A 14,207-nucleotide genomic window follows, 5' to 3' on the forward strand; every position below is an offset into this window, starting at 1 on the left:
ATAAGCCAGGCGCTGGGAGACAGGTGCTATGTGCTCTCATTTATATGTGGAAGCTAACATGATGTCGACTTCTCAAACTAAAGGAGAGGAAGAATGAAGGCAGGAAGGGTGGACGGTTGGCACTAAAATGCAGTCAACTCAGAAGCCTGAGTTCTAGTGTCCTAAACCACAGCAGGTTGTCTACGGCTTGTGAAAATTGGCAAAACCATTTATGAAGAACTAGCTGAGAGGAAGGTGAGGCTCCTAAACACACAGGAATGGCAATTATTTATGGAGAGATACACTAACTACTATGACTTGATCAGCACACATTTTATGCATATCAAATCATCACACCATATCTCACAAATATGTGAGATTCTCATGTGTTGGTCAATAAAAGCAAAAGGAAAAAGTAGTTTGTTTTTCATGTAATATGTGGATATGTCTCATTCAGAGAAACAAAAGCCAGTTCCAGAAAGAACATACCCTAAATGCCAAGCTTGAAAACACGTATCAAAAATATTTGTGACAAAGGCATAAGCTATGTGTCACAAGATCACAAAAATATGTAACAGGTGATAGATGCCTCTCAGGAAGAAGGGGAGGGGACAGGTCAGTGGATGACACTAAATGGTAATCAAATTACTGGATTTCTAAAATGTCAATCAAACAGCATGGCATCCTGGTAACCTCCATCAGAGCTTCATAGACAGGTACCCGTTTATCATCATCATCATCATCATCATCATCATCATTATCATTATTATTATTGTTATTAATTTAATTTTATTCACCACTCCCACAATTCTTCCCCATCCCCCCTTCCTTTTTCCCCTGAGCAGGTAAGGGTCCCCTGGCTATCCCCTTCCCCCACCCTGGCACTTCAAGTCTCCATGAGGCTAGGCACTTCCCCTCCCACTGAGGCTAGAACAGGCAACTCAGCTAGAAGAAAATATCCCTCATACAGGCAACAGCTTTGGGCTAGTTCCTGTTCTAGTTGTCCTGAATCCACATGAAGACCAAGCTGCTACGTATGTGAGGGGAGGCCCAGGTCCAGCTGTGTATGTTCTTTGGATGGTTGTTAAGATGCCGAGAGCTCCAAGGGTCCAGGTTAGTTGACCCTGTTGTTCTTCCTGTGGAGTTGCTGTCACCTTTAGGGTTCTCAGTCTTTCCTCCTATTCTTCCATTAGAGTTCCCATGCTCCATCCACTCTCTGCCTGTGGGTATCTGTATCTGCCTGAGTCAGCTTCCAGATGGAGCCTCTCAGAGGACAGCCCTGCTCTACTCCTATCTGCAATCACAACCCAGTATCAATAACAGTGTCTGGGATTGGTTCTTGCCCATAGGATGTCTCAAGTTGGGCCAGTTATTGTTTGGCTATTTTCCAAGTCTGTTCCTACATTTCTTGTAGACCGGATAAATTTGGGGTTAAAAGTGTTGTGGACGGATTGGTGTCTTTATTCCTCCACTAGGATTCCTGCCTGGCTACAGGAGGTGGCCCCTTCAGGTTCCCTATCCCCAGTGTAGTGAGACACAGCTGAGGTCACCACCATTGAGTTTTGGGTGCCTCCCTTATCCCAGGTCTCTGTCTCATCCTGGAGATGCCTCCCACCTCCTGACACCCATCAGTTGCAGATTTCCATGGACATCTAGCCATTTCTCCATGGACAAGTACTTGAAACCTTGGTACTTTTGTATATTTGACATATTTCCTATGTTATAAAGGAATACAGTGATTGCTATGTAAGTCTGGCTTCACATCTTCTGGACAACTAAAGAGTATCTATTGAACAGAGAAGGTGGCTGTAACCAATGCTTTTTTTTTTTTAAATTCAGTTTCACAGCATGAGAATATTTTGATGATTCTGCTGTGTATTAAGATCTTCCAGATGTCTGTGCCTGTGCCTGTGTCTGTCTGTGTCTGAGTTGCTTTTCTTCTTCACCCTGGGGACCAAAGTCATGTTATTGGGCTCGCTGGCAAGTCCCTTTGCCTGCTGAGTTACTGCTCAAGACCACAAAACAGATTTCAAAGAAGTCCTTCTACTGTGTGTGTGTGTGTGTGTGAGTGTGTGTGTGTGTAAGAGAGACAGAGAGAGACAGAGACAGAGACAGAGAATCAGAAAAACAAGTCTGCAGTAATAAAAGTTACATTACTAAGTTCGATGACAGCACCAATAAAAGAAATCTCTTTTAAAGCCAAGGATAAAAACTAAAAAATGCACATCCCAAAGGGGAATATTTAACATCTGAAATAAAGCATACATCCTATTAAAAAGGAGGTATTGAGGTCTCCTGCTCTGGCAGAAGAGTTAAGTCCCTCTTACAGCTCTTCACTGCCCTCTCCAGGTCCTGTGGCTTTTCCTGAGGTAGCAAATGTCTCCATGACTGTCAGCAGCCTGATGGAGAGGAAGGCGATGGGCACTGAAGCACAGGAAATACTGACTTGTAATTGTTTCTTAGTTTCTCTAACTGTTGCTGCCACCTGCAATAGCGTGCAGGCTGAAATGGGACTTCTCAGCAGCTGATCTCCAAGCCAAGCAAAGGAACAAGCTAGCACTAAATCGGTATGTGACAGTAGCAGGCTTTCCACAAGGAGCTGCACTCCGTTGGGCATGGTGGCACAAGTCTGTGATCTCAGCTATGCCAGAGGCGGAGACAGAAAGATTGTTTGAGTCCAGTAGTTTGATACCAACCTGGACAATGTAATGAGACCCTGTAAAAACAAACAAACAAACAAACAAACAAACAAACAAAGAAACAAAAAGAAAAAAAAAAGAAGCAAAAGAAACACCTGGCAGACCAGCAAGCCAGCATACTGGATCTGTGTGGGCAAAGCCCACGTGTTGTAGTGTGTGTGGAAAGAAATGAATTGTGTGTTGCTTAAATGTAAATGAAGTCCCTGTGTTTGTCAACATTGGGAATATCCACACTGTTTTTCTCCTCCAGGAAGAAGAACTGCCAGGTCTCAGGAGAACAGGAGCAGTGCCTAGACTCAGAGGGAGAGACAGGCAGACAGACAGACACAGACAGACAGAGACAGAGACACAGACAGAGAGAGACAGAGATAGAGAGAAGAGGAGAGGAGAGAAGAGAAGAGAAGAGAAGAGACGAGAAGAGAAGAGAAGAGAAGAGAAGAGAAGAGAAGAGAGAAGAGAGACAGATCCACTCTTGGTGGAGGAAACAAGGGAGTAGATACAAATAGAACTCAGTCAGAGGCAAGAAGAGAATTAGTTCAAGCCCAATTTTTAGCCTCCTGTGAGTCTTCATCACCTGTCCCCTGGAAGTAGCCATAAGAGCCATCATCTGCCCCTGGATACATAGTGTTCATCTGGTACATGTCCTTGCAGCACTGGAGCATTCCTGCCTTTTGCCCTCTATATCAGTGGTTCTAAACCTTCCTAATGCTCTCGACCCTTTAATACAGAGGCTCACATTGTGGTGACCCAACCAGAAAATTGTTTTCATTGCTACTTCATTACTGTAACTTTGCTACTCTTATGATTGTAATGTAAATATTTTTGGAGATGGAGGTTTGTCTAAGAGGCTTACTCTTTTGTTGACGTCTTAGTTCTAATGCCACCTGCTTCCTTTCTAAGTGGAATGTAATAAGAAATATTTGCAGAATAAATGACCTTGCCAGAAGTGGAAGCAAGGTGTCCTGCTAGGAGTTTTCAGACATGGAACCAAAGACATCAGACATTGATTGAGGTGACATCCCTGGGATTATCCAGGCAACTACTGGACTCTCATGTCATGTGAGTGCAGGCTTTCTGCTCTTCAATGTGTGGCATGGAGAAGCAGGCCCTGGGGACACACTTGTGATAACGAGCTACGGCCTGGGCTCTGAGGTACACCCCTGATGGTGAGCCACCATCTGGGCTCTCTATGCCTTTGTCTGGCAGTGACTCACAGTCGGACTCTGGATGTACATCTCTGATGACAAACCATGGTTGGACTCTGGGAACACACATGTGCCAGGGGACTCCCATTGCATCTGTGCTTTGGTGGTCAATGAAATGAGTGTAGCCCTCTTCATAGCCCTGGAGAGTGTCTTTAAATATTTTGTGTGTTAATAATTTTTATATGAGGTTATAAAATTATTTTAAGGGCCAGAAAATCTAGAAGTGGATATTTATAGCACATCACAGAGTTAATCACAATAATGCCTAAAAAAGACTCATGTGTAGTTAGCTACATTACAGCATGGTTAGCAATGACAAAAGGTTAGCAATGTGCTCAGCAGGCTGAGGAAGATTCACTTAGCCTTAGTGGAATGCTATATAGCTTTACACAAGATGGATAGTACTATGTAGTCTCACCACAGTGTTGTGAATAAAAAGGTATAAGATAGGAAAATATAGCATTCTAACATTTACCCAAGAAAGAGTAACAGAAATATAGTTGTGAACTGTCAAATAAATAAAAGTACCTGAAGTAGTAAGAGGGAAGATGTGTGGAGAAGACAGACCTAAAAATGAGAGTTTAAAAAGTCCCACTGTGTATTTAACATTGCTACAATATATCATTAAATAAAAATCAAAGAAGTGATCCCGAAATTTGTTTAAAGTGACTTAAAAAAGAGCTATGGGTACACATCCCTTGTGCAGTAAACTACTTGCTGTACTCCAGCAAAGGCAGAAACATCATCAACAAAAGCTATTGCAGCTCATACCTAGTCTTGCTCTTTGAACTGACTCCAAGTATCTATGTGTGAATCAAAGAAATTGTCAATAGATCAGGAACCAAGTTTTTCCACATTACATGGGAAAAATACATGCTACCACAGAGGTAAGTCCTTGCTTTGCTAAAGCTGGACGAAAAGTATTTGCAAGAGCCCAGGAAGCCTGGGTCTGTACATCCCACAGTCTAGCAAATGTGATTATGGATACATGATGACCTTTCGTGCCTGTGGTATCATTGACAGAATGACAACAGTACATCCTGAGCCTCCGGATGGACATGGGACATTCATGTAATGAAAGAGTAATCTTAAGGGCTGGGGATTTAGCTCAGTGGTAGAGCGCTTACCTAGGAAGCGCAAGGCCCTGGGTTCGGTCCCCAGCTCCGGAAAAAAAAAAAAAGAACGAGTAATCTTGAATCAAATCCGGCTCCTAGTTCTACTAGCTTCTAGCTCGGTAGAAACTGAACAGATAGAAAAAGTATTAGGCAAATGGATGAGGACGCAGTCCGTCGGGTGCAGAAGATGAGAAACTGTACTACTGCGCACAACAAACCGCTCAATTCACTCATCAAATATTCACAGAAAAAAATGGAGATGAAAAGAATACTTAAGATATCAGTGCAAAAGTTACAGCCCTGATCTGAATAAATCAAGCCTATAAAACTGATGTGCATACCCAGCAAGTATGCAAAATGCCCCGGGTTATCTTGTATGCATGAACATGGTTTGCTGATTTTACAGCATTATTGTGACTATTTTGAGATGTAAAACTGATATTGTGGTTAGGCTTAAAGGGGACTCATCTACATGATGCCTAGCTTTTGGCTAGTGTTCTCTCTGCCATCTGAGCCTTTCTTGCTGCATGCTGGCCATAGACCAAGCTATCCTTTGACATCTCACACGTGAAATGACAGATGAATCTTTATACCCCTAATGAACACGCCAGTGCATAGCTGTGGCCTCTTTGAGCACTGTCACCCTTGTTCTTTGTATGCAGGCGTTTCTTTTTAAAAATCAAAGCCATCTACACGGAACAGGCGCTGACTATTTTTATTGCAATTTCTTTTGAATTACCCAGGAGTTAATGAGGCTACCAGTTTACTTAAAGTATTAGCTCCTTTATCAAAACACCTGCCCAGAAAGCCTCTGAGTGAAGAGCTGTTAAACTCAGCTCGTGTCTATGTACAAGTTGTGCTGTGGAATGCTGGCCACGTGGTAGACAATACCCAGCCTGACCTGAGCTTGCCTCTTCAGGGGAGGCTCAGGTCTGGAAAGGAGAAACCTTCTGGGCCCCAACATCCCTTAAAGATGCCTTCAAGTCGGACCCACTGTGTCAGGTTATTGCGCTGCCTGTGCAGGGCTCCTAGTTGATCAGAACACCAACAACAGTAGGCTTGCTACTCCCATTATAGCCTTGGTTTATCATTAGTTTAAAAGTTTAAACTATTGCTGTTACTTTCCCAATAGACATTTCAAATTGCAGAGAGCACAACACAGAGGCAGCCGAACGCCTCATTCCCATTCCGTAGTGCCCAGGTATCCAGTTTCTCTTCCCAGGAGCAACCAATCTGATAGAAGAATAGGACACAGAGGGAAGGAACAGAAAGGAAAGTTAGCAAAGGTACCTGTGACAAGTCACAAGGCCACTGGGGAATGGTATGATACATGCCTGTCCTGGAACTCTTATCCGTGTATCAGTGAGTGTAAAACGGCAGATATTTTAAATAAGGGCTGTAGCCTGTGGGCACTGCTCTGCAGTTTGCTTCTTGTCCCTTGGTGCGTCTTGGTAATTCACTGAGGAGGTAGCTCAGTTGCTAGCGAGCCTGCATGCCAGTCCGACTTCCGATTGTTCCATGCCGCTGCCCAGTGTGCTTCCCATACTTCAAACCGTAACTGCTCAGCTTTCATGGACAGTTGTACTGTACTGTATTTAACTCTCTCTTTCTTTCCCAATGTCTATCCATCCAATGGCTTATGTCTCCCTTGTTTGAACACAGCATTTAATAATTTCTTCATATAGGACACAGAACTAATCTTACTTCAAAACGCTCGGGTCTTGCTTAATTGTCTTAATCCTCTGTCCCCCCTTCACATTCCACATCAGACACGTACACCCCACAACCTTCACACAGTAACAACGAAATCAACTTGTCTTTGAATTGACTGCTCAGGACAGACACACCCGTGGGGTGCGGGTTCAGGTTTGATTCCTGTGTGTCTCCGGTGGGTGGGGTAGGGCTAAGGCAGCTTTGTTTGTCATGCTTGAGGTCTTTAGCTGGGGCCAGAGTCTTTGCATTTGTCTCAGGGGATTCCAAAGCGTCTGATATGCCGGGAGAGTGGCTAGCAAACCTCTCAGCCTTGGGTGAGAGCAGTCGAGAGCACTGCCTTCCTCAGGAACTGCTGGAAATAGGGACAAACTGCTAAACACCAGAAGCACAGAAGCAGAACCAGGCCCAGGGTATTTTTAAACCTCTTACACATAGGAGCAAGCCCAAATTTATCACCAGCAGTCTTTTTAATGTGGTTTTCTCTTCACCCACCTCTCCTTCAAAGAGATGCTTGTATTTTTTTTTCTCTCTCTCTCTGTTCAAGTACATATGCTCAGATAGCAACAGCGCAGCTCAAACAAACAGGGGAAGTTAACACTTGTGAGAGCTACATACTTTAAGCGCCCAAGGAAGCAGTTTTCATAAACCGTACCTCCTCGTCTTCCAGGCGACAAAGGTAGCCTATCTACTTGTTATCTTTGTCCCAGCAACAGGAAGACTGAAGTGAAGGTCAGTGGGGTAGGGAAGGGAAGACAGATCCTGAGTATGCCCACTCCAGTCCTGCTTCTTTCCCACGTCTGTTCCCTCAGATCTGGGGAAAACAAAGGTGTTAACCCCCAAGTTCGATGAGAACTCATGGCACCCTTTCTCTGACCAATTAAGCATTTATCTTTATTCTCACAAAATAACTATCAGTAATAGTTTGAAGAGATGCATCATACCATGGTGTAGAAGGCAGGCTAGGATTATATAATACGATCTAGGATGAATGAATTTTAACTTAATTTCTCTTCTGGGGACATGCTTGTTGTCCAGCCAATAAACATGAGAGCAATGAACATTTCAGGCCTTAGTGAGGGAGAGAAGCCTGTGAGAGGCTACCTTTCACACCTGCAAAACTTTAGCACTCTACACCCCTACACATGCTGAAACTACAAATGAAACACTCTCACTTCTAAGTGAGACACATTCACACGATCAACTGCAGCACCATGAGGGACTTTACGGTCAGAAGCAATGATGAATGTTCTGACAGTTAGCCATCAGCCAGCTGCCCACTAGACTAGCTCTAGCCTGCAAGTCTACAGGTTTAAGGAAGTATGAGCTAAGGTTTGAAGTTTGGTGCTGCCCGCTGGGCTCTGACACTGTATCCAGCTCTATTCCGGACCTCCCTAATTTGGGTCAAAGGCCATGCAAATGCTTTCCCTGGTGATCAGTTTCTGAAACACACAACCATCTGCCTTCAGTACCTAGGATAAGCAGACTTTAGTGGTTTGGATGGAAAGGTGCAAAGAAGCTTTGAGCGGATTGGATACCAGCAAGGAAGACTACACAGCTCCTTGTGCATTCCTCTCTACTCTCAGCTGAAAGCCACTTTTTAATGTGCTTTCTGCAGCTGACAAAACCCCAAGCTTACCATAGCCCTCTCTGCGATCAGACTCTGGGTTTTGGGGTCAGGAAGTTAGCATGGGGAAGGGGGTGGGGTTTTTCTGTGGCTGTCTGAGCAACTGTAGAATTGTTTGATCTTTGCAGGTTTTAGACATGATATCTTGCCACACCGTCAGTGGCCTTTGGTAGGCTCTAGGCCACAGGTTGGGGAGGGTATTTTACTTGTCTTTTATGAACGTGAGTCTAGGCCAGCTCTTTGACATTCAAGGGGATGGCACCAAAGAGCAGATACATACATGATGCAATGACAAGTGCTAAAAAGAGTGTAGTCCTCTCTAGTCTTTCTAGCCCTGGAAGACACTTAATGCTTATTCTGGTAACTAGGTCTTCAACCATCCAGGATTTTCTAAAACTCATGGCAGAGAGCAGGACAGTGCAAAAAAAATCAGGAAACAAAATTGTGGACCTGGAGAAATACAATGACTGGTTAATGGAAGTCTTTTAGTCTTTCCACAGAGGTTTATAAAGAGAAAACTGTATTAGGGGTCACCATGTGTTCTATAGTCTCCTTATCAGACTTGTGAGGCTTTTAGTAATGTTCTTATCTAAGGAGAAGGGAAGGGAGTAACACTTCAGCAATGGAGAGCTGAAGAAACCTGTCACTGGACCTGACAGAGCTGGTGGCAGAGGTGAATACAGTAGGCCCCTCGGGGTAGATGTCTCAGGTCCCAGAGATGAGAACTCCTTCCAGCACTTAAGCTAATTAGGGACTTCTAGAGCTAGCAAGGGAAACTTAATCCTCTAGCAGCTAAAAAGGGTTCACAGCGTGATTCTATGTAATACTGGATGATGGGAGCAGGTGTCTAGTAAAGAATTGCAGCTTAGAGCATCAGGGACTGAAGCAGCACCATTAAGTAGAAATGGAATCAGAGACACCTGGATTCACACGTTTAAATGAGTCTCTAGAAGGTGCACTGAGCTGTGTGTGGTTCCTTTTGATGGATATATTTTATGTCACCCAATGTATCTGAAATCGTACTGTTTTAAATGTACAATCCGCGTTGTTAATAAAATGGATGGCATCCATCGTGATGATGGAATAATTTAAATTAGATAAATCTGGGGACTGGAGAGACGACTCAGAGGTTAAGAGCAGTCACTGCTCTTGCAAAGGAATGAGAGGCAGTTCCCAGCACACACACACACGGAGGACTGTGATTCCAATTCCAGAGCTCCAATGCCCTCTTCTGGCCTCCAAAGGCACTAGGCAAGAACGAGGTGTATGCTGCATGCTCACACACAGACATGCAAGCAAAACACTTGCATATCTCAAATTAAATAAGTAAATCTTCAAAAATAATAAAATTGTACAAAAATTTAAAACATCATCTGTCACTGCCCTGCTGCATTTGAGGTGCTCATAGGTGCACATGGGTGCACATGGGTGCTGGGAACCTTGCTGAAGAGGAGAGTAGAGTTCAGACAACTGAGTTACAAGAATGTGTCTGTTGGTGTTGGGGATTTAGCTCAGTGGTAGAGCGCTTGCCTAGGAAGCACAAGGCCCTGGGTTCGGTCCCCAGCTCCGGAAAAAAAAAGAACCAAAAAAAAAAAAAAAAAAAGAATGTGTCTGTCTTCTGTGAGAGAACTCCAGAGTCTATCCCCACTTGTAAAATTTAAGTGTGTGCACTTAAATAGCCATATACATGGGATGGTAGTGTTTCAGGTGGTGGACCGTGTTCCTCAGAAGATGGCAAGAGTAAAGGAAAAAGACAAAGTCCACAGAGCTCGTCTCCGTCAGTCAGGGCACACTGAGTTTTGCTTTAGTAGCATACAACCCCATGTTTGTGACTTTAACAAATAAAAGTTTCTTCCTCCTCTCTGATGTATGTTTTAGCTCAGTTGAGGGAACTTGGTGACATGCAGGAACTCAGGTATGTCCTTTGATTTACCCAGTTCTATCTCTCAGGGCAGTTACAGATGGAAACATTATTGATTACAAAGGCAGAGAAGAAAGCTATGTTTAGTTTGGAATCAGGAGCGCTCTCTCTCTCTCTCTCTCTCTCTCTCTCTCTCTCTCTCTCTCTCTCTCTCTCTCTCTCTCCAGCAGAAAATCTTAGCCTAATTTTGCAGAGTAGAAAATGAAGAAAAGTTAGACACATGGCTGACGGTGAGTACACTGAAAGTCAGTAGTCTGCTTGGCACCAAGCTCTGGAATCCAGGTTCTCTGGTTAGGGTTCATCTCACATTAGGAAACAATCTCCCCATCAACTGAGGCTGGGAGAGTCTCATTATCTCTCATTTTTCTCTTCATCTTGATTTCAAATCATAGTAGATGGAGATCAACATGGCCTTCTTTCTGTCTTAACTGCCTCTTTCTCTTTTAAATTAGCAGTCCTCTTTGGAGACTAAATTACAGCTAGGGACGTGCTCAGGACCGAATTGTGTTCCTTCTCCATTCTATGTCAAAGCCTTTAGTGAGGGAGTCTGGAAGGCAGGACCTTTGAGGAAGTAATGGAAGAAAAGTCTCAGGTGGACATGGCATTCTTATAAAAAGAGAAAAGATGGCCGTGAACCTTTCTGGACTCTGTACACACACAGGGAAGATAGTCAGAATTGCAGAGTCCTCACCTGCAGCCAGTGGGAATTGTACTTTGGCCTTGGACCTCAAGCCTCCAAGAACTGAGAGATAGTCACCTCTGTGGTTTAAACTGCCCAGTCTGTATTATTTTGCTGTGTCAGTCCAGTAGGACATGCCAAGGGCCTGCCCCACGGTCTATCCTCTAGCTGTACAGAATGTCTTCCCATGACTTGCTGAGTCTGATGAGTTGTTTTGAAGTGGAGTTGTAGAGTTGTAGAGAAATAAACAGCTATCCAGCCAGCACCTAGAACACCCAGACATATCTGTGGCACTCACCTCAAAGGAGACAGCCAATGTGATCAACCAACAAAAGGCATCCTGTTTTCAGGAGGTGCATATATCCCCAACATTCGTTCCTCGGTGCCAGCCCAGCTGGTCAGTTCTAACATCTGACATTCTTTTTAATGTGTCTTTGTTGATTTTCTTCCTTTCGTTTGGACTCTTCATGTACCTCCAGCTTTCAGATCTCAGTTCTGTGAAACTCTCTGGCTCCTACTGATTCATTTGCCTTGGAACTTTTGCTGCCTCTCTCCTAAATCTGTGATGGATGTTTCTGACTTGTGTGGTTCCTAGGGTAGACCATTTTGATATGGACAAAGAGCTATCTCTAAAACTGCTCCAAAAATTATGTAAGAGTGAGTGAGAGCTCAAAAGTTGAGATATAAAGGAAATGAACACAATATGTTTGTATCTACTTTTATTGTGTGTGTGTGTGTTTGTAGAAAGAGACAGAGATAGACACAGACACACATACAGAGACAGATAAAGACACACACACACAGAGAGAGAGAGAGAGAGAGAGAGAGAGAGAGAGAGAGAGAGAGAGAGAGAGAGAGAGAGGGGTATGTGTTCTTTCATGTGTATGAAGAAACCAGAGGTTGACATTGGGTGTCAGCTGTTCTGCATATTGCTTTTATTGTGAGGGTCAAGAAGCAAAACCTTAAATTCAATGGTTTGGCTAGAGTGGTGGGCTAGGAAGCCCAGAAGATCCTTTTGTGTAACCCAGCAATGTTAGGATTACAGCCATGCACCCTACACCTGGCTTTTTATGTGGTTTCTGGAGGTCTACACTCAGGACCTCATGTTTGTACTGAAAGTAGGTGACCCACTGAGCTGTTTCTGAAGACCCCATAATGCTTTGAAAGTACATTAGCTACTGCATCTGCATGTCAACCTTGTATCTCAGGAAAAGGGACTCACTTAGACATGCAGTCCATTGTTAATATGGGCAGACACTACATTTCAACAGGGCTTCCACTTTGAATAAGGATGCCCTGCCTGGTCTGAGATCAGGTAGTGTCCTCCTCTCACTGAGGTAGCTGATGGACTTATTACAGCGGAGGCAGGAATGTTGGTTTTTGTCCATTTCTTTCTGATAATTTGTAGTGAGTTGCTAGTATTATTTTCAACATATAAATAATCAATGAAAACCTTCCATGGCAACTGTGCCTTTTGTGAGAGCTATGATGCCTATTTCTGACTAATTAATGGATTCACTCAGATAGCAACTTATAAGCCAACCTGTCACAGGAGCAGCCCTGACTCTCTCTTCCTTCTTTTGCAGGTTCCACACCTCAGAAGATACAGAGTTGTGATTTGTAGCCCAGGTGAGGATCCTGATGCCCCCTCTTTTCCTTTGGTCCTGTTTATTTATTGGCTTAGGCTGCTCCTTTGAAGACTTGCTTCTTACATGCTCAGATTTTCTTATAAGCTCTTAAGAAGACTCCAGTGTCTGTCTCTGTGGGCACTGTGTCACACATTACTGTTTTTTCCTCTTGATCCTCCTAAAGCTCCCGGTGAAATCTGAATCCAGGAGAACCACACTCCTCTACTTGAGTGGCTGGTATTTCTATGTAGTCAGGTGAATAAGGCACACATGAACATGTGTTTTTCCTTCCACCGGGCATAGTGTTCACACTCAAAATTCCAGCACTCAGGAAGTCGAGGCCAGAGAATCAGTGGTTCAAGGTTATCCTCATCCCCTATTACATAGTGAATTCAAGGTCAGCCTGAGCTACATTTACATCTATAAGCTAGTCTTTATATCTCTCGATAAGCAAGGCTTGCCTCTCTTAAAAGCATTGGAAAGTTGAAAAGTCCTCTGGAATGTTCTATCCTTATGCCACTAGGTCCCTCTGCTTTCCTTCTTCACCCACTCCCTGCCTCCCAGCTTCTTCTGGACATCTCACCCAATGAAGCAAAAAAACAAAACAAAACAAAAAACAACACCACCACCACCACCAACAACAACAACAAAAAACAGAAACAAAAACAAAAAAAAATCCCCTAAAATGAGAAATTATATTTGGTTTAATCAAGCCTCACTAATATCCATTCAGAGGCCTCACTCTCTGCTCCATTTATTTAAAAGGATTATCTGTGGAACTGAGCCTGAGCATCAGCCTCAGCTAAGAGTTTTTAGATGTGTATTTTAATGTAGATAAAAACCCTCAATTGCTTTCCACCATATTTTTAAATTTTACTTTCTCTCTTTCTACCTCCCAAACACGAACATGCTCCCCTCCCCTGAACGCTTGTGTGCATGTGGAGAAGGTTAGTTTCTTTGTTTTTGTTTCTATTTTTCCAATTGTAAAGGAAGGGCTGTAAGTTCTGAATGCCTAGATGAACACTTACAGCCTCATGATTTGCTTAAATACGTATGCACACACACCCATCTGAACTATTTCTATGAAGAACAATTATTTTAAAGTGCTCTCTCCGTTGACACCTGAGCTGAAGAGCAATTTCGTAGCATAATTATAATGCATCACACAAGCTGGCTAAGCTTTTGTTCTCCCTGTGATCTCTCACTCGAGAGAGTTCCTTTTTCACCTTCCCTTCCCACCTTGACTGAATTAAGAATATCCCAACTTTAAGGCTGTTCTTCCTCCAGAGAATAAAATTGATGCTCTAAGGTGAAGTGTCTCAGAAGTGATGGGTGGGAGAGAAGTTTTTGCTCCATGACTCATTCTGTTATTATGGGAAAGGGTAATTTTTTTTAACTGTTCTTAACTCTACTGAGGCTAACACAGGGGTGGGGGTGGGGCAGAAGGCGAGCACAGTGCATTTCAAGGTCCTGGACAAAGGACAAGTGCTCACTTGTCAGTGCCCCTGGGAACGTACCTCCTGAGGCCTTAGCCCCAGTATGCTCATCACCATAGGAAAGAAGGTAGACCAGATGATCATTAAATTTCGCTATCCAAGACTTGAATACTTGGGGGTGGAAAGATGGTTTGGAGCCAAATACCAG

The 14,207-nt window shown here is 43.6% G+C and overlaps 1 long non-coding RNA gene across 2 annotated transcripts in view; it reads left to right on the top strand.

Moving 5' to 3' along the window:
• Positions 1–14,207, top strand: part of LOC147995642 (uncharacterized) — a 68,570-nt gene that overhangs the window by 51,292 nt on the left and 3,071 nt on the right. The window contains exons 1-2 of one of the 2 annotated variants that reach the window (XR_015683737.1): positions 12,135–12,250; positions 12,522–12,564. This is a non-coding gene — a long non-coding RNA (uncharacterized LOC147995642). Of the gene's footprint in view, positions 1–12,134; positions 12,251–12,521; positions 12,565–14,207 lie in introns of those variants that run through there. The other variant, XR_015683736.1, reaches the window with a different exon arrangement.

This window comes from Rattus norvegicus, chromosome 3, assembly GCF_021556685.1.
Source record: "Rattus norvegicus strain SHRSP/BbbUtx chromosome 3, alternate assembly SHRSP_T2T, whole genome shotgun sequence".
Taxonomy (NCBI): Eukaryota; Metazoa; Chordata; class Mammalia; order Rodentia; family Muridae; genus Rattus; species Rattus norvegicus.